Raw genomic sequence first — 23,409 nt, forward strand, 5'->3', positions numbered from 1 at the left:
GCCATCGGATCAGCGCGGTGCGCCGGCCGCAGCACGCCAGCCGCGGCGGCCATTGGAGGGTGAACCAACGGCAAAGGAAGACCTTTCTCTCTGTCTCTCTCTCACTGTCCACTACCTTTCTCTCTGTCTCTCTCTCACTGTCCACTCTGCCTGTCAAAAAAAAAAATTAATTCCAGGAAAACTTGCCGTTTCTTCATAATAAAGCTGTATGATTTTCAATATTCCATTTTACCACAGCTACCAGGAAGCTCAGAGCCCTAATCTGAGCAATCATAGCCAATCACTTAAGCCTTACAGTTTGTATATTGGCTTTTATTCCTATATTTAGCAATGTATATTTTATTTTTAAAATTTCATTTATTTATTTTTATTTGAAAGGCGGAATGAGAGAGAGAGATCTTCCATCTGTTGGTTCACTCCCCAAATGCCACAACAGCCAGGGCTGGATTAAGCTAAAGTCAGGAGCCAGGAACTACATCCAGGTCTCCCACATGGACGGTGGCAGGGACCCAAGCCATCATCTGCTGCCTTCCAAGGTGTGCGTTAGCAAGAAGCTGAGTAGGATACAGAGGCAGGATTTGATCCCAGGTACTCCAACATGAGAGGTGGGCATCCAAAGCAACAGCTTAACCCGCTGTCCCCTATTTTTAAATTAATTTTTAAACCATATTTAATGTTTTTATTATAAGCTACCTCAAGTCTTTTGTTTAGGGCATGATAATTAGTCACGGTGACCAACACTAGCACTGGGGGTGAAGCCAGCACACCCTTTCGTTGCTGTTATCAGTCTAAACTGTTTAACTCTTGAGGGCAGATAGTTTACCTGTGGGCTGGTTTAATTCCTGACCTAAAAACTAAAGGCAATGATGCCGCCTTCCGGGGCTGCGGGGAGGATCCATGAAGTGACACTGACCAAGGAACTGACACGTGGAGCCGCTCAGCCAAGGAAAGCTGGCAGAGGCAGGACCATCATTAGCATCCTAAGGAAATCAGAGCCCTTGGATCAAGTAACCAAGGAGGAAAGTGTAGGTCTCCAAATCTTACTGGGATGCAGGGATGGTGGTGTTTGGTGGCTGGCATAGGTTTTGCATATAATGAATTGTTGGCCATTCAAATCCGTCTGTTCTTCTTAGCAGGCCCTTCCTTGGTCTTAACTGGCAGCTGTTGTGTGACATTGTTGAAGTGGGAGGGGCTCCCATAGCACCCAGGACTGCCCCCGGCCTGCGTTTGCCACCTGCTGGCTGTAAGCCTCCATGAAGGCAAAGTGTCGGATTCCGCTGCATCCCCTGGATACGTAGCACCTGACAGCAAAGCACATACTAATTAAATATTTGTCCAACAAAGGAATGAGTTTATGTCCTGGGGTCTTTTCATCACCATACTAACAAGGGAAAAGGAATTAACCCCTTCTGTTCCATCATCCTTTGTATAAAACACCTATATAAAGTAAAATTGAGCAATAACTATACCACTTATGTAACTTTGAAATAAATATTATGTCACTGAAATATTCACAGAATTGAAAACTTGGAACTTAATGGGTTAAGTGAATTAGAGGCATTATTACTATATGGTAATTAAAATGATAGTCCTAAACATTCGGTGGGAACTTAAGGAAATAAGTAAGAATGTTAAGTGATGGACAAGTTACTTAAATTTCATTTGGCCAGGAAAATGGAGCTATGCCACCCACTGAATTGATGTTTTGTGATGATCAAATGAGAGAAAGGAGGTGAAATATTTGGCATAATGCCCTCTATAGACATGTTTGATTAAGAGTAATCCTTTTGTTGTTCATAATAATAGTGTTGAAAGTTTTAAAAAGGACAAAATAAATCTTTTAGGACTAGTGGGATTATGGTTAATAAAACAATGTACTTTTCATGATTTTTTTTTTTTTTGACAGGCAGAGTGGACAGTGAGAGAGAGACAGAGAGAAAAGTCTTCCTTTTGCCATTGGTTCACCCTCCAATGGCCGCCGCAGCCAGCACACCGCGCTGATCCGATGGCAGGAGCCAGATGCTTCTCCTGGTCTCCCATGGGGTGCAGGGCCCAAGCACTTGGGCCATCCTCCACTGTCTTCCGGGGCCACAGCAGAGAGCTGGCCTGGAAGAGGGGCAACCAGGACAGAATCCGGTGCCCCGACCGGGACTAGAACCCAGTATGCCGGCGCCGCAAGGCAGAGGATTAGCCTAGTGAGCCGCGGCGCCAGCCTTTTCATGATTTTTAAAATCTAGCTGGGAGCCGGTGCTGTGGCTCAGCGGGTTAGTGCCCTGGCCTGCAGTGCTGGCATCCCATACGGGCGCTGGTTCGAGATCTGGCTGCTCCTCTTCCGATCCAGCTCTCTGCTGTGACCTGGGAGGACAGTGGAGGATGGCCCAAATCCTTGGGCCCTATACTCATGTAGGAGACCCAGAAGAAGCTCCTGGCTCCTGGCTTCAGATCAGCACAGCTCCGGCCATTGCAGCCAACTGAGTAGTGAACCAGCGGATGAAAGACCTCTCTCTCTCTCTCTCTCTCTCTCTCTCCCTCTCTGCCTCTCCACTCTGTGTAACTCAACGACTCCCAAATAAATAAATAAATCTTTAAAAATAATCTAGCTGAATAATGTTATTATACATTTTCTACAATTTCAAACATTTTGGTGTTTAAAATAAAAGTGACTAAGGTTTACAACCAGTTCTGTGAGCATCAAAAACAAACAAACAAACAAAAAGTAAGGATTAAGCCCTACTTGCTCTAGTGTGGGGAGCAACTGAGACTAGACTAAGTTACTGGAATTAAGACTTATTCTATGCATCTGCTCTCCTACAATATGGTGCTGGGGAAGAGTAAACTTCTACACAGCTGCCTCTCGCCAATTTGACTGATAAGCTGCAGGAGCTGATCCTGCTCCTGATTGGAGGAGAGCAGCGTGCTCAGCGTGTGGGTAGCAGAGTTGGGATTGGTGGAAGAAGACTATAAAGGAGGAGAGAGACAACATGCACCAGGAACATCTGAAGGAACACCTGAGCAGCCCCCGAGAGAGCCGGCCGGCGGTGTGCCGCTCCTCCACGGAAGCAGGGAAAGTGGCAGGGGGAGCCGCCCCTCCACGGAGGTGGAGGGGTCGGCAGCCAACCCAGGAAGGACCAGCAGCAAACCCGGGAAGGGCCGAGCAGACAAAAGAACAGCGCAGGGTCTAGTGTCGTTCCTCCGCAAAGAGGGGGAGCGACACTCTAGAAGGTTTCAGTGAATCAAATGCATCTCCAAATGTGAATGTAGTCCTGCGCCTTTTTCCTGCTTTTCCAGTTCTTTCTCTCTTGCCTTAATTTTCTCATGGTGTGGCCAAAAGACCCTGCACGAAAAGGGGGAGTCAGTGACTAAGCGAAAATCTGCAGCTTCAAAGGGTCAGGACAGCCAGCCTTGCAAGGAAGCAGGGTGCAACCCAGAGTGTGGAGACCCACACAAAGAACCCGGGATGGCTGGGGAGTCCAGGCAAATCCATTGTGATAGATGCTGGATTTGATAGGCTTGAGTAATCAAGACCAGGAATGTGAAAAACAATGTGCCCGAGAAAAGCCTGCTCAGATCCTCACCAGGCTGCAACTGGCAGAAATGTCTCCACTCAAAACAGTTCCAGCCTCCCACTGCACACACCCAAGCCTCCCACCAGCCCTCTCTAAACCACCTCCCGCCTTGCACTCCATCCCCCAGGTGGAGAAACACAGGAGCCTTGCCTAGTTCACCTCTGCCAGTGTCCAGAGTCTCCACCACCGATCAGCACCAGGCAGGTGACTCCGGCTGCCGAATAGGTCACTCCCCGGCTCCAGAAATAGCACACACTTCCTTCCTCTGCGAGTTCTACCCACTCCCTCTGAGATCATACAGACAGAAACTGTGTTAAGGGACCACTCTGGCTAAATGTCAACAGTCGTGGGCAGTTGAATCCTTTTGTTTTAAAAGATCAGCGGTCTCCTTTGCACCTGTTGGCAGAATAGCAGCTTCCTCTGTTTCATTCACGCCCATGGGCCAGTCCCTCATAGTTTCAATTACAAAGTCAATAGCATTTGTGAGGTCTTGCTGGACAACTTCACTAAGTGCTCTCATGAACTACGAGGTACGTGGTACTAGGCCCATTGTGGGGACAGGAGAGTCGAATCTCAAAGAAGTTCAAAAGCTTGAACAAGATCAAAAACCAGAGCTAAGATGCAAAACTAGGGCTTTGGCCTGCGGAGCGCCTGGCCCTCCAAGCCCAGAAGTCGGTACAGACACAGCATATTGGACTTTAGAGGTTGCTCTGTACATTCATTTTTTGGAACACAATTGCTGCTCCAAGCACATAAGAATCAACAAAATATTTTAAAAATTCATCTTTGCTCAAAAGCACAATGAATGTGTTCATAGACTATGCAGAATGTACCTGAAAATCAAAATGCTGAAGGATATTCAGAAATCTAAGAATGGTAGATCCCTAAGGAAGGAAGCCAACAAAATCAAATAATAGAAAGGAAAATGTCATACAGAGAAAATTAAAATAGTTTATCTGACAAAATGTAAATGATGCTTGTTACTCAAATGAAGGAGTAATTTACACACAAGAACAAAATATAAGGAGTCAAACAGGCAGGGAAAAAAAGGACAGATGAGTAAAGTATAAGAACAAATTCGGGGCCGGCGCCGCGGCTCACTAGGCTAATCCTCCGCCTTGCGGCGCCGGCACACCGGGTTCTAGTCCCGGTCAGGGCGCTGGATTCTGTCCCGGTTGCCCCTCTTCCAGGCCAGCCCTCTGCTGTGGCCAGGGAGTGCAGTGGAGGATGGCCCAAGTGCTTGGGCCCTGCACCCCATGGGAAACCAGGATAAGTACCTGGCTCTTGCCATCGGATCAGCGCGGTGCGCCGGCTGCAGCGCACTGGCTGCGGTTGTCATTGGAGGGTGAACCAATGGCAAAGGAAGACCTTTCTCTCTCTCTCTCTCTCTCACTGTCCACTCTGCCTGTCAAAAAAAATTAAAATATTAAAATATTAAAATATTAAAATAAAAAAATTAAAAAAAAATTTTAAAAAAAGAACAAATTCGGGGGCCGGCACTGTGGTATACTAGGCTAAGCCTCCTCCTGCAGAGCCGGCATCCCATATGGGCACCACTTCATGTCCCGGCTGCTCTTCTTCCAATCCAGCTCTCTGCTTATGGCCTGGGAAAGCAGTGGAAGATGGCCCAAGCGCTTGGGCCCCTTTACCCACGTGGGAGGCCTGGATGAAGCTCCTGGCTTCAGCCTGGCCCAGCCCCAGCCATTGCAGCCATCTGGAGAGTGAATCAGCATATGGAATATCTCTCTCCGCCCCCCTCTCTCTGTAACTCTGCCTTTCAAATAAATAAAGTAAATCTTTAAAAAAAAATATGAATCTTGGCCAAAATAAATAAGAAAATTCAACTCTTAGCCAGGATGAAATGACAGAGATCAGATTCACTCTCTTGTCAGAAAAAAAAACAAAAAACAAAACAAAACAAAAAAAAAACAATGGTTTTCAAGGCACCTGACTTCAGGCAACAAAGAGTGATGCTGAACTAAGGAAAACAACAAAACAAACCCTGAGACCACCCTGGCTTCCTGCGGGGAGAAAGGTTCCAGGCCACGGCCCCGGGACAGGGAGCTGAAAGGGATCCTGGGGGGCTCCTTGGGTTGAGGGGAGAGAGTCTGGCGAGACCAAGGCAGTGAGAGTTCACTGGACAAAGCACCGTAGAGATGAGAGCCGCATGGAGAGAGACTCTCAGAGACCTCATCAGCACCCATGGGTGAGGAAGCTACTGAGATGAGGCTGGGAGGAGGACCTGAAGGAGCTGCAGGGAGCAGGACCAGCAACAATGCCTGCAACAGGAGGTCTTGCCTCATCGTTGAGGAAGAATCAGCCCAAGATGGAGCACTGCTCTGGATCCTCCTAATAAATCAGAAAAGCAAGACCCAAAGAGTCAGGTTTCCTCCAAGGAGTAGTCGGAACAAAGTTCAACAAGTTTAAGGGAAGTCATAGTGATATGATGGCACTGTGGCGTAGTGGGTAAAGCCGCTGCCTGCGTTGCCAGCATCCCAGATGGGCGCTGGTCTGAGTCCCAGCTGTTCCACTTCCGATCCAGCTCTCTGCTGTGGCTGGGAAAGCAGTGGAGGATGGCCCAAGTGTTTGGGCCCCTGCACCCACGTGGGATACCCAGAAGGAGCTCCTGGCTCTGGATCGACCCAGCTCCAGCTGTTGCGGCCATTTGAGGAGTGAACCAGCAGATGGAAACTCCCTCCCTCCCTCCCTCTCTCCCTCTCCCTCCCTCTCTCTCTCTCTCTCTCTCTTCCTCTCTGTAACTCTGACTTTCAAATAAATAAATCTTAAAAAAATAAAGTATCCAGCACCCAACTGGATAAAAATCACAATATCTGGCACCCAAAGATTACTATGCATGCAAGAGCGGCAGAAAAACACAACACATAATGAAGACAGTAATCAGCCAACGAAACCAATCCAGAAATGCACAGATGTTAGAATGAGCATAGGAAATTAAAATTATTATTTGTAAAAGTATTTATTTATTTTATTTGAAAGGCAGAGAGATAGAGATAAAGAGACAGAGATCTTCCATCTATCCACTGGTTCATTCCCCCAGTGCCCACAGCATCCTGGGCTGGGCCAGGCCAAAGCCAGAGCCAGAACTCAATCTGGATCTCCCACAGAGACAGCAGGGACCCAAATACTTGAGCCATCACCTGTTGCCTCCCAGCAACCTTTGAGCCTTAGCAGGAAGCTGGAACCCAAGGTGGAGCCAAGACTTGTACCCAGGCACTGCAGTATGGGATGTGGGTGTCCCCAGCAGCATGTTAATCACTGCACCAAATGCTCACCCCAAAATAATTCCTTTACCTACATTCCATACGTTTAAATAATTAAGTAGAAATATGAAAACAATATAAAAAGACCCAAATATAACTTCTGAAGATGGCAATTACACTGAGATAACAAATAAATAAGCTTGATGTGAAAATGACAAAGTAGGCATCACAATGGAAAGATTAGTGAAGCTGAAGGCATAGCAATAGAAGTTATCTAAAATGAAACCCAGAAAGAAATTAGAGTTGGAAAATGGAAAGAACACAGTGAGCTGTGATCACCTCAATCAGCTTAATACGATGGTTAGAGGTTTTGAAAGGAGCAAAAGGAACTGACGCATATTTTAAGAAATATGGCTTTCCATGTCTGAAGAAACTTACAAGCTCACAGATGCAACTCAATGAACCCCAGGCACAGAATATAGGAAGAAACTGCACAAAATGCATAACAACCATATTGTTCAAAATTAGTATTAACATAAGAAAATCTTAAAAATAGCCAAACAAAATTAGATATGTCTCCTACAAATATTTTTTTCTAGTCTGTGGCTTGTCTTTTCATTCATTCTTTTTTTTTAAAGAATTGTTTATTTGTTTGAAAGTCAGAGTTACAGAGAAGGAGAGGCAGAGACAGAAGATTTTCCATCTAGTGGTTCACTCCCCAAATGGCCACAACTGTCAGGGCTGGGCCAGGCCAAAGCTAGGAGCTGGGATCTTCAACCAGGTCTCATCTTATGCTGCTTTCTCAGGCACATTAGCAGGGAGCTGGATCTGAAGTGGAGCTGCCAGGACTCGAACCAGTGGCCACATGGGATGCTGCCACTGTAGGCAGTGGCTTTACCCACTACACCACAGCGCCGGCCCCTTTTCCTTCTCTTGCCTTTGTCTGTTGCAGAGCATGTGTTTTTAATATTAATGAAGTCTGATTGATCAATTCTTTCATATAGTATGCTTTTGGTGTTATAGCTAAAAGTTCATCACCAAACCCAAGATTTCCTCCCATGTTATCATCCCTTTTGTGAAAGGTGTGAGGTCTGTGTCTAGACTCACTTTTCGCATGAGGACATCCAGTGATTTTAGCACCAGTTGCTGGGAAGACTCTTTCCTCCATTGCATTGCTTCTGCTGCTTTGCTGTAGATCAGTTATCTATGTTTACGTCAGTCTAGTTCTGGACTCTATTCTGTTGCAGTGATCTAGCTATCTATTCTTTTGCCCATAAGGCATACCCGATAAAAGTTTGTTATCCAACAGATATAATGAAATCTTGAAGCTCAACTATAAGGCAAACATCCCAATTTAAAAGTGGATCAAAAACCATAACAGATGACAAGAGCCTAGGGTGATTACTGATGCCATAAACAAGAGTGTCAAATTGTTAAGTCAACAACAGGAGTCACTATGCACTTACTCCTCATGTAGGATCTCTGTCCTTAATGTGCTGTACATTGTGATTTAATGCTATAATGAGTACTCAAACAGTATTGTTCACTTTGTGTTTCTATGTGGGTGCAAACTGATGAAATCTTTACTTAATATATGCTAAACTGATCTTCCGTATATAAAGAGAATAGAAAATGAATCTTGATGTGAATGGAAGGGGAGAGGGAGCGGGAAAGGGGAGGGTTGAGGGAGGGAGGGAAGTTATGGGGTGGGGGGGAAGCCATTGTAATCCATAAGCTGTACTTTGGAAATTTATATTCATTAAATAAAAGTTTAAAAAAAGAACCATAACAGACTCTTCCTTGAAGATGACACACAGATGGCAAATAAGCACATGAAAAGATGCATCCTATCACACGTCATCAAGGAAATCCGACACCACTGTGCACCTGCATGACCAAAATCCAGAACAATGACAACACCGAATGCCAGTGAAGATGCAGTGTGGGGCAACTTTTTTCTGCCAAGGGCCAGTGGGGTGTTTATAGCATCATTTGCAAGTCATACAACGTTATCAACTTACAAATTAGCCTGCTACTGATTTACTGAATTTCAAGTCCCATTTGCAGCTGCTTTGCAGGGTCAGACCAAATGATTTCAAGGGTCTTTTATGGCCCCCAGGCTGCTCATTCCCCACCTTGATAGAGCAACAGGAACTCTTCATTCATCGTTGGTGGGAATGCAAAATGGTACAGCTATTTGGAAAATCATTCGGCAATTTCTTACATAACAAAATATACTCTTACCATTTAATTCCTCAATTCGATTCATTTATCCAAAATGAACCAAACACTTCTGCCCACACAAAAACCTACACATGGATGTTTATAGCAGTTTTATTCATAATTGCCCAAACTTGGAAGCAACCTGGGGCTTGTGTTGCGTTGCAGTGAGTTAAATCACCTTGTAAGATGGAGTGCCGATTTGAGTCTCGGATACTCCACCTCCAACCCAGCTCCCTAGTGCACCTGGGAAAGCAGCAGAAGATGGAGAAGATGGTCCGAGTACATGTGCCCCTGCCACCCACGTGGGAGACAGGAATGGAGTTCCAGGCCCCACGTTTCAGACTGGCCCAGCGCAAGCTGTTTTGGCATTTGGGGAGTGAACCAGTGGTTGGAGGATCTCTTTCGCTCTCTGCCATTCTTTCAAATAAATAAATCTTTTTAAAAACAATAACAACTTAGAGGCAAGCAAGGTGTCCTTGGTAGTGAACGGATAAGCTGTGGTGCAAGCACACAATGAGATGTCATCCAGTGCCAGAAAGACAGGAGTTATCAACCACGGGGAGCTGCGGGGTGACCTTAAATGCGCATCACTAACTGAAAGAAGCCGATCTGAACATGCTGCGTACTGTTGGATTCCAAATATATGACATTCTAGGAAAGGCAAAACTGTGGGGGCAATAAAAAGATTCGCGGTTGCCAGTGATCACTGGGGAGGAAGAGATGAGCAGGTGGAGCACAGAGCTTTTAGAGCAGCGGAAATACCATGCAGGATGCTGTCATGATGGACGCACAACACCAAGAGCGAACCCCGGTGTCAACATGGGCTCGTCGCTGTAACAAACACAGCACTCTAGTAAGAGGTGTTGGGACTAGCCAAGGCTGTACATGTGTGGGGGTGGGGTGTACATGAGACATCTCCGTACCTTCTTTGCAATTTTCTGTGGACCCGAAATTGCTCTAAAAGCTAAAGTCTTTCTTAAAAAAGCCAATACATTAAAAGAAACAAAGAAAAGGATGACAGCAGACTTCCTGATTTCTCATCAGAAACAAGAGAGAAGACTGGAGCTACATCTTTAAAAGACAGAAAGAAAAACCCGCCAACCTACCGTGCCACATCCGGAAAAAATATCTTTCAAAAACAAAGATGAAACAAAGCCATTTTCAGATGTTGAGACAATTCACTGGGACCAGATCCACACTAGGCAAGTTCAAGATCACCCAGCCAACCAGGAGCCCACTGATCTGAAAATGGAGTCAGCTACAAAGGGACTAACAGGAGGAGGAGGAGGAGGGAATGATTCACAGCCAAGTGGGACATGGTGAGATGGCACACGGTTTTGAATTGCTTATTTCTAGAACTTTCCACATAGTATTTTTGGATCACAATAGGCTATAACTGAAATCACCAAAAGTCAAACTTTGAATCCGAGGGAACTACTGGATTGTGAGTCTTTCATTTAAGACACACACTGCTGGTGTGTACTGGTCACTTGATTATAATTTACATTCTCTGAAGATATTTTCAGTGTGTCTTGGTTTTTGTGACATGTCCATTGAAAGCTTTTACCTTTTTTTTTTTTTTTTTTTTTTTTGGACAGGCATAGTTAGACAGTGAGAGAGAGAGACAGAGAGAAAGATCTTCCTTCCCTTGGTTCACCCTCCAAATGCCTGCTGCAGCCGCGCACTGCACTGATCTGAAGCCAGGAGCCAGGTGCCTCCTCCTGGTCTCCCATGCAGGTGCAGGGCCCAAGTACTTGGGCCATCCTCCACTGCACTCCCTGGCCACAGCAGAGAGCTGGCCTGGAAGAGGGGCAACCGGGACAGAATCCGGCGCCCCGACCAGGACTAGAACCCGGGTGCCAGCGCCGCAGGTAGAGGGTTAGCCTAGTGAGCCGCGGCGCCGACCATCACCCATTTATTTTAAAGATTTACTTATTTATTGTTGATTTGAAAGATTGAGAGACAGACAGACAGGTTGTGAGTTCTGGTTCACTCCTCAAAAGGCCACAACAGCCAGGTCTGAGCCGCGCTGAAGCCAGGAGCCAGGAACTCCATTCTGACCTCCCACATGGGTGGCAGGGGCCCAGTTACTGGAATTATCACTGCTGCCTCCAGGGTCTGTGTTAGCAGGAAGTCAAGAGCCAGAGCTGGCGATGGAACACATTCCTAGCATCTTAACTGCTAGGCCAAATGCTTGGCTCCATGCAGAGCTACAGTTTGGTTTTTTAAAGACCTGTTTTATTCACAAGGCAGTTGGTCATGGGGAGGAGAATCCTCCATCTGCTGGTTCACTCCTCAAAAGGCTGCAACAGCCAGGCCTGGGCCAGGCCGAAGCCAGGAGCCTGGAACTCCACCCAGGTCTTCCACATGGCTGGCAGGAGCCCAAGTACTCAAGCCATCTTCCACTGCTTTACCAGGTGCCTTAGCCAGGAGCTGGATCAGAACCAAAGCTCATATGGGACACTGGGGTCGGTATTGGTGTTGCAGGCAGAGGCTTAACCCACTGAGCCACAATGCCAGCCCCATGCTGTTTGGTTTTTCAATGTAGTTGAACTGATCTATCTTCTCTTTTGACACTTAGTCACTTTTAAGTCCAATTTCTCCATTAAGTATAAAAAAAGAGATGACCTCAGGCAAGGTCTAGCCATGCTGGCCTGAGCCAGAGCAAGCGGGGAGTCATTTTTCTGCGACTTTTCAGCTGTGGATCTTGGGGCACATTAATTTGCCTCCCCTTGGCCCACACAACGGGGACAGTGGAGCCCATTTTGCAGAGTTGTCAGAATTAAATTAGACCGAGCGCACGAGGCACCTAGCATGTGCTTAGCATGGAGTGTGAGCCCCGGGCAAGCTCTCAGAATGATGCGTGTGCGGGTACGTGTGCGTGGTGGGGGTAACAGGTGTCTGTGCATGTGCGTGTGTCTGTGAGTGGGAGGAGGCGGGGCCCAGCTGTGGGATACAGCTCACAGTTGGCTCAATTACTCATGGCCTCAAAACAAAAGAGCTGCTCCAAGGATTTACAGGCCGCAGGATCATGCTAAATCCCCCCTGGCCCTGGCTCTACGCCAGAATGCTCCTTGCCCACCCGCCTCCCTCAGCTACCGGTGGCCAGAGCTGACTGTTTTGCTGCCTCCCCAGGATGGCCTGGCCCACGGACGCCAGCGGAGTGGAGACTCCAGGGTGGTCTAGAGGGGGCAGAGGCCAGAACCATGGTGGTCTGCCAGGCTTTGCAGAGACCCCATCTGGACGGCTTGCCTGCTTCTGAGACCCCCTCCAGGCAAGGAGATCAGTCTGGCCCCCGTGAACGGGGGGATGCGTGCCCTGGTCTCTCCCCCTTACTCCGGCCCAGCCTGGGCTGCCCAGCCCACACCCCTCACCCACCGGCAGTCACCAGTGAGCCTGGGTGCCTCTGAGTTTCTGAGAAAGGGTGAGGAGGCACCAGCCTTGCGCACCCATGCCCATCCTTGAGTTCCGGGAGATCTGGCAGCTGAGAGCAGTCCTGCTGTGAATCTGGTTCTAACCAGAGTAGCTGCCGTGCCTCTTCGCTGTCGAGCTCTGGCAAGCAGCATGTCCTGTGACTTGCGGAAGGTGAGTGCCACGCAGACACGTCTGCAACTAACTGGAAAGTTGCCACGCAGCCAAGCAGGTATCTCTCGGTTTCCCGGGGAGGGCTGGGAAAAGGCTGAGGCAGCAAATGCAGCTTTGGTTCCACGCACAGGGCTGTGGCACTGAGAAGAGACAGGACACCTGGGCTCGCCCCATCAGAGGCAGGCACAGCCTGTGACTCTGAACCAGGCACACGCTCTCACCCCCGTCCTCTTCCAAGCATCAGACACAGGTCCTGGAGCGCAAGGGGAGCCCGCAGGGATGCTTGGGCGGACTCAGGGTCCCAGTGGTCGCCCAGCACTCTTCCCACTCGCCCGGATGCCACTGGGGAAGTCCTACACGACAACATCCTGGTGGGACCCGTCTGGAGGGTGACTGTGGTAGACTGAAGACAGCTGAAAAATTCTGCTCTTCCTCCACCGGAGAGGTGGGGCCCGATCCCCCTCCCCAAAGACCAGGCTCGGCTTGGTAACTTGCAGTGCAAATTGAACGATGTGGAAGGGAGGATCAGGCTTGCAGGGCCAGGCCATTCGGAGCCCGGCAGCTTCCGCTTTGGCCGCTTGTTAGTGCCCTCTCTGCAGTCCTGAGCCCAACAACGCTGACATCTCCATGCCAGGACAATCACATGGAGGCCTCTGGCTGACGGTCCCAGCCGAGCCCAGCCTCCCAGCCACCCCAACAACATGCCAGCCACGGGAGTGAGCCGTCGTGGGCCCTCCAGCACACCTGCCAGCTCAGGCCCACTTAGGGGGCCGCCACTTGAGGGCACAGAGCAGAGAGTCACCTGCCTGGACCCTGCCTGGATTCCTCAACCACGAAACTGAAATATCACGAAGTGGGGGTGGCTACCTGGTGTCCTTTGTTACACACAAATGGACTTCGCATCTGGGGGGCTGGCTGCTGAGTCCTTTCTGGACCAGAAAACACCCTGAGTTTTACACACGTTGTCAGCGCAGATTTCTTTAACGCTTGTCTGAAAGCTGCTCCTCATTCCAACCATCAGGAACACAACTTAGACACCAACTAGCACAAAAAATTAAACCTAACTGAGCATCCAGTGTGGGCAAAGCACTCTGTTCTCACTTAACTCTCAAACTACCTTCAAGCTACTCTCTCAAACAAAGGTTGACAGACTTGCCCAGGATCACGTGACTGGGGCCAGCGTTGTGGCACAGCAGGTTTAGCCTCCACTTGGGATACCAGCATCCCATACTGGAGGGCCTGATTCGAGTCCAGGCTGCTCCATTTCCTAGCCAGCTTCCTCTTGATGCATCCTGGAAAGACAGCAGAGGATGGCCCAAGTGTTTGGTCCCTGTCATCCATGTGGGAGACCCGGATGGAGTTCTGAGCTCCTGGCTTCAGTGTGACCCAGCCCCAGCTGTTGAGCTGTTTTGGGGAGTGAACCAGTGGATGGAAGGGCTCTTGCTTTCTCTGTCTCTTGCTTTCTCTCCACTCTGCCTTTCAAATAAATAAAATAACTTTAAAAAAATACACAACTCAGACGTGGAAGGCTGGGGTTTCGAACCTGGGCTTTCCTCTGGAGTCTACGGGCTGCCTCCCTCAGTGGTGGGGCTGCCTAGGCCCTCCTTTTGTGAGACCACCAGCCCACACGGGCCTTGCTGATGACATGAGCGACTCAAGGGCCAACACTGGAGTGAGGGTCCCGGCACCCTAGGAGAGCTGCCTCCAGGATGATGGATGAGGACAAACCCCCGGCGCAGCCTCTCTTCCCCCGGCCCAGCCCCCTCCTCAGGCCCTGCCGCAGCTGTCACCATCACAGCCCTGATCCAGTTACAGACCCCAGAGCCCCCGGCTGCCATGGCCTCCTCCTCCTCCTCCCGGTCTGCCGGAGGGCAGGGAGCGTCCATCCTGGGAACACGGGGGCATGAATCCACTGATGGTCAGCTGCTGGCATCACAGTGGCCCCCAACCCTGAGCTCATTCCCTGGGGAGCAAGGCTGCTGGTGTTTGAAGAGGGACAGGGCTGTGTGGCACCCTGCCATTGGCTTTGTTCAGACATGCACTGCTGCACCAGGCTGGTTCTGCACCTGCTGCTGGAGGGAGGCCCCTCCCACCTCCCAGCTCCCACCCAGGGGACATGCACGTGCACGCTCAGGGTAGCCTCTGCCTCCCACCCATGGCCTCCCACACGATCGGCTCACGAGACATGGCCTGGTTTAACTCTGGGCGTCACACTTGGTTGGTGGCTACAGTCCTGTTCCTAATCCAAGCTTCGACTTCCTCATCGGAACAACTGGCTAATCACAGCGTCCGGTTCATGGGCCGCTGTACCCCAGGTCCTCACCAAGTCACTGCAGAATGAAACAAAGGCGCCCTCCCCAAACCTCAGCCTTCCTTCCTTACGGTGTGGATCCTCCTTCTCTCCTCCCCGCTCCCCTCTCTCCACCACCCTCACTCCTGCTCACCTGTGCTTGGCCACAGCTGCCCTCTATCAGGTCTCCTCCCTTCCAACGTGGGGAGTCCCAGGCTGGTTTCCTCCCAGTCACACTCCTGAGAGCAGAAGTGGTGATTAGAGGAGCTTCACATGTTTAGAAAATGGATCCTGGAGCCAGCGCTGTGGTACAGCAAGTTAAGCTGCTGCCTACGGCGCCAGCATCCCATATGGGCGCCGGAACCTGTCCCAGCTGCTCCACTACCGATCCAGCTCTCTGTTAATGTACCTGGGAAAGCAGTGGAAGATGACCCAAGTCCTTGGGCCCCTGCATCCACAGGGGAGACTCAGAGTTCCAGGCTTCTGGCTTTGGCCTGGCCCAACCCTGGCTATTGTGGCCATTAGGGGAATGAATCAGCAGATGGAAGATCTCTCTCTCTCTCTCTGAAACTCTGCCTTCCAAATAAATAATTATAATCTTACAAAAAAAAAAAAAAAGAAAACAGACCCAGTGTTTGGAAATATGGGCCAAGCATCCTGGGTGCTCCCCTAAAGCCACACTGGAGCACGGTTCCACAGCTCCCCGCCCACGGATCCTCTGACCCTTCAGGGACAGCCACTATCGGGCCACTCTTTCCCACAGAGCAGGACCCAGACTCCGGCAAGTAGGAAGTGGTTCCTGTGGCTGCAAGAGGCAACCCTGAAGGTTCTTCCTGCCCCAGAAAATGTTCATGATCCTGCCGGTCCCCTCACGAGTGAGAGAAAGGCGTCTCTCAGAGATGCTTGCTACACTTTGTACGAAGAGTGCTTTCCGCTTTTCAAGCCCTGGGCTTCCACACTGATCCCGGTTTCAGGAGGAGGCCAGAGCTGAGTGGCAGCAAGCCCGAGGGTACACACTGGGAGGGAGAAAGTTGAAGTCGCCGTGGACAGTGACAGGTGCTGGGATGGAGAGGGCTGAGCAGTCCCCTTGTCCTGAGGAGCTGGTGACCGGGTATCGGGGGGGAGGGGGGAGGGCAGACTGAACTACAAAGGCGAGCCTGCTGAACACAGTGGTGAAATAGAGATGGCAGCTCGCTGGTCCCTCTTCCTTAACTTCAGAGGGAGGAGATGAGTGGGGGAGTCTGGTCCCCATCAAAGTGGGTTTTACAGACGAGAGACTTCAGAGAAGATTCCCAGGAGGTACAAAGAAGGTTTCAGAAGTTGAGGGTGAGGCTGAAGTGTCCAGAGGATTAGTAGTAGAGAGTTTTAGAGGTGGTGAGGACCTGCACATCAGAGATGGCGGGGAGGCCGACTGACCGGGCCAGTGTGCAGCCAGAGGCCGGGGAGGTCCTGCCCAGCTGGGACCAAGACAGCCTCACCGCTGAGTTGGCCGTGGTCCCGCTGGTTTTCAACATGGCTTCTAGAAGCCGCTGGCCAATAAAGAAGGCATCCGGGCAGCAGAGAGTAGCGCAAGGTCTCCAGCTGCTCACCCTGTGCCACCAGCGACTGCCCTAGGCATGGCCTCCTCAGCTGTGAGTCTCCGAGTTCCCCGTGACCAGCAGGCTGGGGGGCAGACTGGCGAGTTTAAAAATACCCTCCCCTCGAGACAGGCGTCAGCGGCAAGGCCGCAGGTACAGTGGGGGAGGTGGCACGCCACCGTGGCGGGTGGGGGAAGGAGGCCTGGGGTGCTCGCCCTGTGATCCCAGCCCTCGAGCAGGAGGCCTTTCCAGCCTTCTGCCATCCACAGGGCTGCCCCACTGTGCAGTTAGCGAACACCAACCTTCACTGTCCTCTTGGGTGAAAACCAGAACCAAATCTCTCCCGTGGTTCCCTTTGCTCAGAGGCCACGGAAAGGCCTTTGCCAGATGATTCTTCCAAGGGCAGAGCTGGCCCCACCCCACCCTCAGAGACCACTGAAGGAACACCATGGCCAGCAGGTGTCACCTGCGGCCTGTGGCTGAGCCTCTCCAAGGAGACTCGGGAGAAACCGCATTTCGGCACCCACGCCACGTGAACGTGATGACGAGGTGGGGCCTGGCTCACCCAGATTCGGATTAGGAGCCCCTTGGTCTGTGAGCGAGGTAAGGGTCTCCGATGTGCGCCTAGACAAAGCTCTGTATAATTATTTATTGCAGAATCCTACCTGGCTGCCACCTTCAGCCCCAGGGTCGGGCAGAGTGGATCCCACAGAGGGCAGCCCCTCCCCGGCGACCTCTCCTCGTCTCCACAGGCAGAAGTGAGCTAAAGAGAACGGCAGCAAAGACTGGGAGAGCGGCGGCCTGCGGAGCTGGCCCAGGGGCAGGGAGGCTCACCGACTGGGGGGCCCCGCCCCGTGCGCCCCCTCCATGGAAGACAAAGCCTGGGCTCCAGTGAGAGCTGCAGGGCCGTGGGGGCGGAAGCAGCTCTTTCAGGCCCAGCCCCTTCCTTGGAAAATGGGGACGACAGTTCCTCTTCCGGGGCGTGGGGAGCGCGTGTGCCCTGGCAGGCAGTCACTCAGCCCAGACCTGGCGCGCCTGGAGAGCCGGCTCTCATTGTCCATCACTGGTCCAGTGCTCCTGGACACAAATGCGCCCTTCTCACAAGACATGGTCCTGACGCTGGCTGCGCTCAGAGCAGAGGCGCCTACAGGGGCGTCTACTCTGAAGGCATCCAACAGGATGAGGGCTTGTGTTTTTTAAAATGGCAGAGGAGGGGCCGGCGCTGTGGCGTAGCAGGTAAAGCTGCCGCCCACGGTGCCCCACATCCAATATGGGCGCCGGTTTGAGTCCTGGCTGCTCCACTTCTCTGCTGTGGCCTGGGAAAACAGTAGAAGATGGCCCAAGTCTTTGGGCCCCTGCACCCATGTGGGAGACCCGGAAGAAGCTCCTGGCTTCAGATTGGCGCAGCTCCAGCCATGTGGCCATTTGGGGAGTGAACCAGCAGATGGAAGATCTCTGTCTCTGTCTGTGTGTGTGTGTGTGTGTGTAACTCTTTCAAATAAATAAATAAATCTTAAAAATAAAAGACATTATGGTATTTATACACTGTGGAGTACTACTCAGCTGTAAAAAAAAATGGCAGAGGAGCAGAACTGGGCCAGGGCTGGGGGCCTGCACTCGCCCTTCCTGAGGAAGGGGAAAGAGGAAGGATGGTGGTCCCAGGAAGGGGCGTGCCTCACAGGACCCTCGGAGCCCCCAGCCTCCAGGACAGTTGACATGGTTGCCCCTGCCCCCGTGTCCGGGTCTAATAGTGCAGCAACCTGGACGATTCTCCGTTCTTCCACCTTCCAGATCCCTCCCTGCCACAAATGTCGCAGGCTTGTGCTTGGAAAGCTGACTGTACCTGCGGGCCACAGACTGAAGCACAGTGAGGATTTGGGGAGAAAGAGCTAAGGGGGACAGGAACAGAATCACAGTCCCGCTCTTGAGAGCTGGAAGATGGGCCAGAGCCAGCCCCGGGCTCCTCCAGGAAAGCCGGGCTCCAAGCGGCAGGGCAGGACCCGGGGTCCGGCCTGCGTGGGGTGGACTTTTCCCTTTTTAAATAGGGAGCAGAGGGTAGGGCTGGGGTGGCTGAGAGGAGCTGGAAGGCTCAGTGCGAGCGAATGGCACTCAGCCGGCAGCCGGCTCTGCACAGGTGCAGGGGGAGGCAAAGAAGGGGCTCCCGTGTGGGGTGGGCAGCCGCTTCTGGTACCATCAGAAAGAGCTTCCCTAAGCCAGGAACTTGGGAAAAAAAAGGCTTCTGCTACAGGGGCACTGCAGCCCCAGGGGTGGGGGAGGGAGGCAGCAGGAGTAAACAAAACTACACAAATACTAGCCCCCACCCTCCCACCCCCAAACCCCTCTTTGTCGGCAGCTCTGACACCCACCAGGGGAGAGGTCTTTCCCCCTTCCCTGTGGCTGGTCTCTCTGCAGGTGCTGGCACTGCCTCCCAGGTGAGCTTAAACTGGCAGCGAGAGGGCTGGTGGAGCGCCATCAGCCAGGGCTCTCCTCTCAGCCCCACCACTGTCCGACAGCGGCCATCAGGGACAAGCTGCTTCCCCCTCCCCTGCAGACGGGTTACCACCGCCCACTTCAAGTTGCTGCTCTTAATAGGGGGACCGAACGTGGGCGGGAGGCCCTATGTGGTTCCCGGTGGGTATAATGAAGTCACCCACACACGCCTGGCCTGCATGTGTCCGTGTACAGGCCATCTCCAAAAGTCTGGACTCCTCACGCTTCCGCTGAGGAATCAAGGACTCTTGGAATCAAATCTTCCTCCGGTGGCCAGCCCAGGGCAGAGGTGAGATGGACAAGGCACGCGTAAGAGAGGGACAAGACGAGGGTTGCAGGAAGGAGCTCTGGGCTTGCTTTCCTGAAGTTCCTAGGAGCTTCACTCTCACAACTGAAAGACACGCTCGTTGCTTACCTATCCGCTTGTACCTTAAACTCCAGGCTCAAGGCCAGGATTCATATCCGTGTCACAATGAAAGTGGCATCAGGGGACAGCAGCCTGGCATGAGCCCAACGGAGGTACAGAGGCAGGGCGGAGGAAGCCCTTCTGCGATGAGCCCTTTGTCCTCAAACAGTGAAGAAGCTGGCCTTCTTTCCCCAAGGCTTATTAGGTTTGGGGATCTTAGTAGGCTTTCTAATAAGAAAAAGAACCAGCAAGTGCCCCCATCACTCTGGGAGGAAGTAAGAGACTCTGTTCTCCAGTCGTCTTGGGAGACGACGTACAAATGGTAAACTGAAAAGCAGGCCAGGTGGAGGTGTTACGGGTGAGACAGAAACAGAAAATGAGGAAAAGGAAAGCGACCCCTCACAGGTGTAAATGAGGGGTCAGCAGGAACAGGCAAACAAAGCAAAACAAAAAACTGCTCCAAGGAGGAGCAAGCAGGGCCATTTTAACAAGGTCTAAACAGCAATGCAACCTGTTGCGAGCATCAGGAACTTTGCTAAAAGCATCCAGTTTCTCACGGAGCTACAAGCAGTCCACACCGAGCTCATAATCTCCCACACCAGAGAACATCACACCCTGACCTTCCTACTGCTCCGGGGACTACTAATAAGGAAGCCCAGTTTGAAAAACTACACTAAAAAAATGGAGAGCTTGACATGTGCCAAGGGCCCCCTCTAGTGGTTCTGGGATCAAATGAAACCATTTGGGATTTAGGATACTGGGAGAAACGGTGGCAGCAAGGACAAGGTTGCATCCTTTGTAGCCATCACATTTCTGAGGTGGCAAGGCGGATTTTCGGGTTTGAAAACCTCTCCTGGCTTCCGTGGACCTTTAACGCATTACACATAACTGCCCTGAGACAGGCACAAATGGTGAGGCCCTTTGCCATTTCTTTTTTTTTTTTTTTTACTCCCCTATATGAGGAGGTCATCAAAAATTCATGGTAAATGCAAAACATGTAAGAACAGGTTTTCAGACTATGGACTTCAAAATTATGGGGACCAAATTAGTTTTTTTGATGCTGTTTTCCACAAAATTCTCAAAGCACTGTCACAAGTACTCTCACGTTTCCAGACCATCACATTAATGGCTAACATCAGGCTGAATTCATAAGGCTTTATAAAGCTTACCCCTGCACCCATCAGTGTTCATGTTTGGTATGAACTTGCCAGGCACTACACTGAACCATACAGAATCCACAAAAGGCAACATTCAGACGCTGACGTCTCTCCGCAACAGACTTATACGAACCAATGTGATGACTTGAGAGAGTAAATATATCCAGGCTCTCCTTGCAAACCTAATCTGTGCTGCCTCAGGTCCCTGTGCAGTCACTGGCTGCCACAAGCGCTCTTACACCCAGGAGACTCTCTGTCTCTAGGAAGGGGCAGCTGGGAGCCACATGGTGGCAGATTTATGGAACAGCACTGGCATCTTCCATGCACAAGACTGGCAGCCAGGAGTAACCCAGTCCCCCTAGGACACTGAGACCAGTGATCAGTGTTCCTAAATAGGCGAGATCGCAAGAAAATGGCAGCCGTGGGGAAGGAAATGGCAGAGAACACAAGATGGTGTCAATGCATGTCCTTAATATCCATTCTCCGTGTACAGATAGGTGACATCACCCCTCTTCACAGTGAACTTGGGAGAAACAAAGAGCTAAGGCATTAGAAAGTGTCCTCTGCTGGAGCAGAAAGCCAAGTCTTGTTTCTGGCTTTGTCAGTTACTAAACTCTGTGTGTTCTCACTCATTTGGGTCACTTACCTAATCTAACTTTCCTCATCTGTAAATTAAAGTAGGAAACTAAAAAAAGAGTGTATCTCTGGGTCTAAATATATCCAAACTGCAATGTCCTGGTATTTTTAGCTTAGACAAAGTGCAGACAAGAAAGCTGTATTTAACAGGACAAGCTTTGCAAAATCTGAGCTCTGGCCAAACCAACAATCCATCTAGAAATATTCAATCAATCAGTTTTATCAAGGATTACTTAATGTGGCCAAAGGCAATAGACAGTTGAAATTGACTGTGGCCTATTACTTTTACCAGGTGAGGTCTGTTTCTCCCAAAATTAGTATGAAACTATGAGAACAAGGGCATCACTATTAATCCTCATATAAAAGTAGAGAACAGTTCTAGCTAATTACCAGTAATCAAAAAGGGCAAAGATCTCCACGTACAGGAGGAGAGACACTCCATTTCTAGGTGGTAGGTTAACACTTTGCTGTCACCATTTTTAACTGTGAAAATGTGCACTGGTTTCCCTTTACTCTTCCCCTGTTTAGCATATCAGACACAGCAGAAACTGGCAAACCTGGATTGTTTACTAGTGCTCCAGGGCCAGAAGTGTCATGTAAAAGGTAAAGATAAAGAACGAACACTGTTTCTGCTGCAACAAATCATAAGACAGCACATATTCCAGAAAAGCATCTCTGTAGCAGGTTCCCGGGCCCTGTGAAAAGATCATTTGTTGGGTAATGGTGACTCTCAACACTGCTCTCTTTCTGAACATCAGCATTTTCCCTGAATGGAGTCTTAGCTAGAACATAGCTTATATGAGTTTCCCTTATCCCACATGCTCGGGACCAGAAAAGTTTTGGATTTGGGATTTTTTCAGTTTGGAATATTTTTAAAGACCTCCCTGATAAAGCATTCCTAATCTGAAAATCTAAAATAGTCCAAACTCAAACTTTTTGAGTGTCATGTTGGTCTCTAAGCTTCAGATTTGGGTAAATGATTAGCACCAGGTTCAGAGTCCACTTAGGATATATGCATGACTGCACACTGCAGTTCCAGTTCGAGTGCTGACCACTCTGCTTCCCAGCTGGCTTCCTGCTAACGCACCTGGGAAAGCAGCAGAGGGTAGCACAAGTGCTTGGACTCCTGCTACCTAATGAGGCATACCTGGAGCTCCTGGCTCCTAGCTTCAGCCTGGCTCAGACCCAGCCATTGCCACCATTTGGGGAGTAAACCAACAGATCAAAGATCTCTTCCCCCCACCTCTTTTATTTTTCCCAAGACTTTTTTTTTTTTTTTTTTTTAAATCCAGAATTACAGAGAGGCAGAGACAGAGATCTTCCATCTGCTGTTTGATTCCTGGAGAGCTTCTTCCAGGTCTCCCACATGGATGCAGGGGCCCAAACACTTGGGCCATCTACTACTGCTTTTCCCAGGCCACTTGCAGGGAGCTGGATCAGAAATGCAGCAGCCGGGACATGAACCAGCACTATGCCATAACACTGGCCTGGGTTCTTTCAATAAATAAATCTTTCAAATAAATAAATATTTAAAAGAAAAATAATATGCACTGCTGATAATAATCTTGACATGTCACAAAGATACTTCACTTCTAGGGTATACTTAATACCAGAGTATTATCAGAAAAGCCCAAACGGAGAAATTTTCTACAAAATATCTGAATTCCTCAAAACTGTCATGGTATAAAAACAAGACTGAGAAACTGTCACAGACGAGACAAGACAACTAGATATAATGCAGTATCCTCTACAAGAGCCTAGGAAGATCCAGGATACAGTGGAAGTACTAGTGAGATCTGAGTAAGACCTGGAGGCTAGTTGACAGTAACACACCAACACTGAGTGACAAATATACCCCATATGGAATCATCACACGTTGAAGCCTTAACCTTCAATATCTCAGAATGTGTATTTGGAGACAGGGCTTTAAAGGGGAAGTCAAGGGCCCAGCCCTGTGGCGCAGTGGGTTAAGCTGCTGCTTGCCACGCCAGCATCCCACACGGGAGTGCGTGAGTTCCGGCTGCGTTGATTCCAACCCAGCTTCCTGCTCATGTGCCTGGGAAGCCAGCAGAGGTTGGCCCAAGACCAGGATCGACTTCTGGCTCCTGGCTTTGTCCTGGCCCAGCTCTGGCTATTGTAGCTATTTGGGGAGTAAACCAGCAGACTGAAGTTCTCTCTTCCACTCCTTACTATTCTGCTTTTCAAATAAATAAACCTTCAAAGAGGTGATGAAGTTAACATCAGGCCTTAAATCCAAT

The 23,409-nt window shown here is 50.1% G+C and overlaps 1 long non-coding RNA gene across 2 annotated transcripts; it reads right to left on the reverse strand.

Annotated features, from left to right (window-relative positions):
- Nucleotides 1–374: 374 nt before the first annotated feature.
- Nucleotides 375–17,948, reverse strand: LOC149121925 (uncharacterized). 2 transcript variants are annotated; one of them, XR_016221562.1, is made up of 3 exons: nt 17,128–17,948; nt 15,040–15,124; nt 375–1,301 (listed from the first exon to the last, which is right to left on the reverse strand). It is a non-coding gene; the product is annotated as an uncharacterized LOC149121925 (long non-coding RNA). The 2 variants fall into 2 exon arrangements; XR_016221563.1 differs by lacking the exon at nt 375–1,301 and adding an exon at nt 10,778–12,735.
- Nucleotides 17,949–23,409: the final 5,461 nt, after the last annotated feature.

Source organism: Oryctolagus cuniculus, chromosome 15 (genome assembly GCF_051225735.1).
Source record: "Oryctolagus cuniculus isolate XC-2025 breed Fujian yellow rabbit chromosome 15, ASM5122573v1, whole genome shotgun sequence".
Lineage (NCBI taxonomy): Eukaryota > Metazoa > Chordata > Mammalia > Lagomorpha > Leporidae > Oryctolagus > Oryctolagus cuniculus.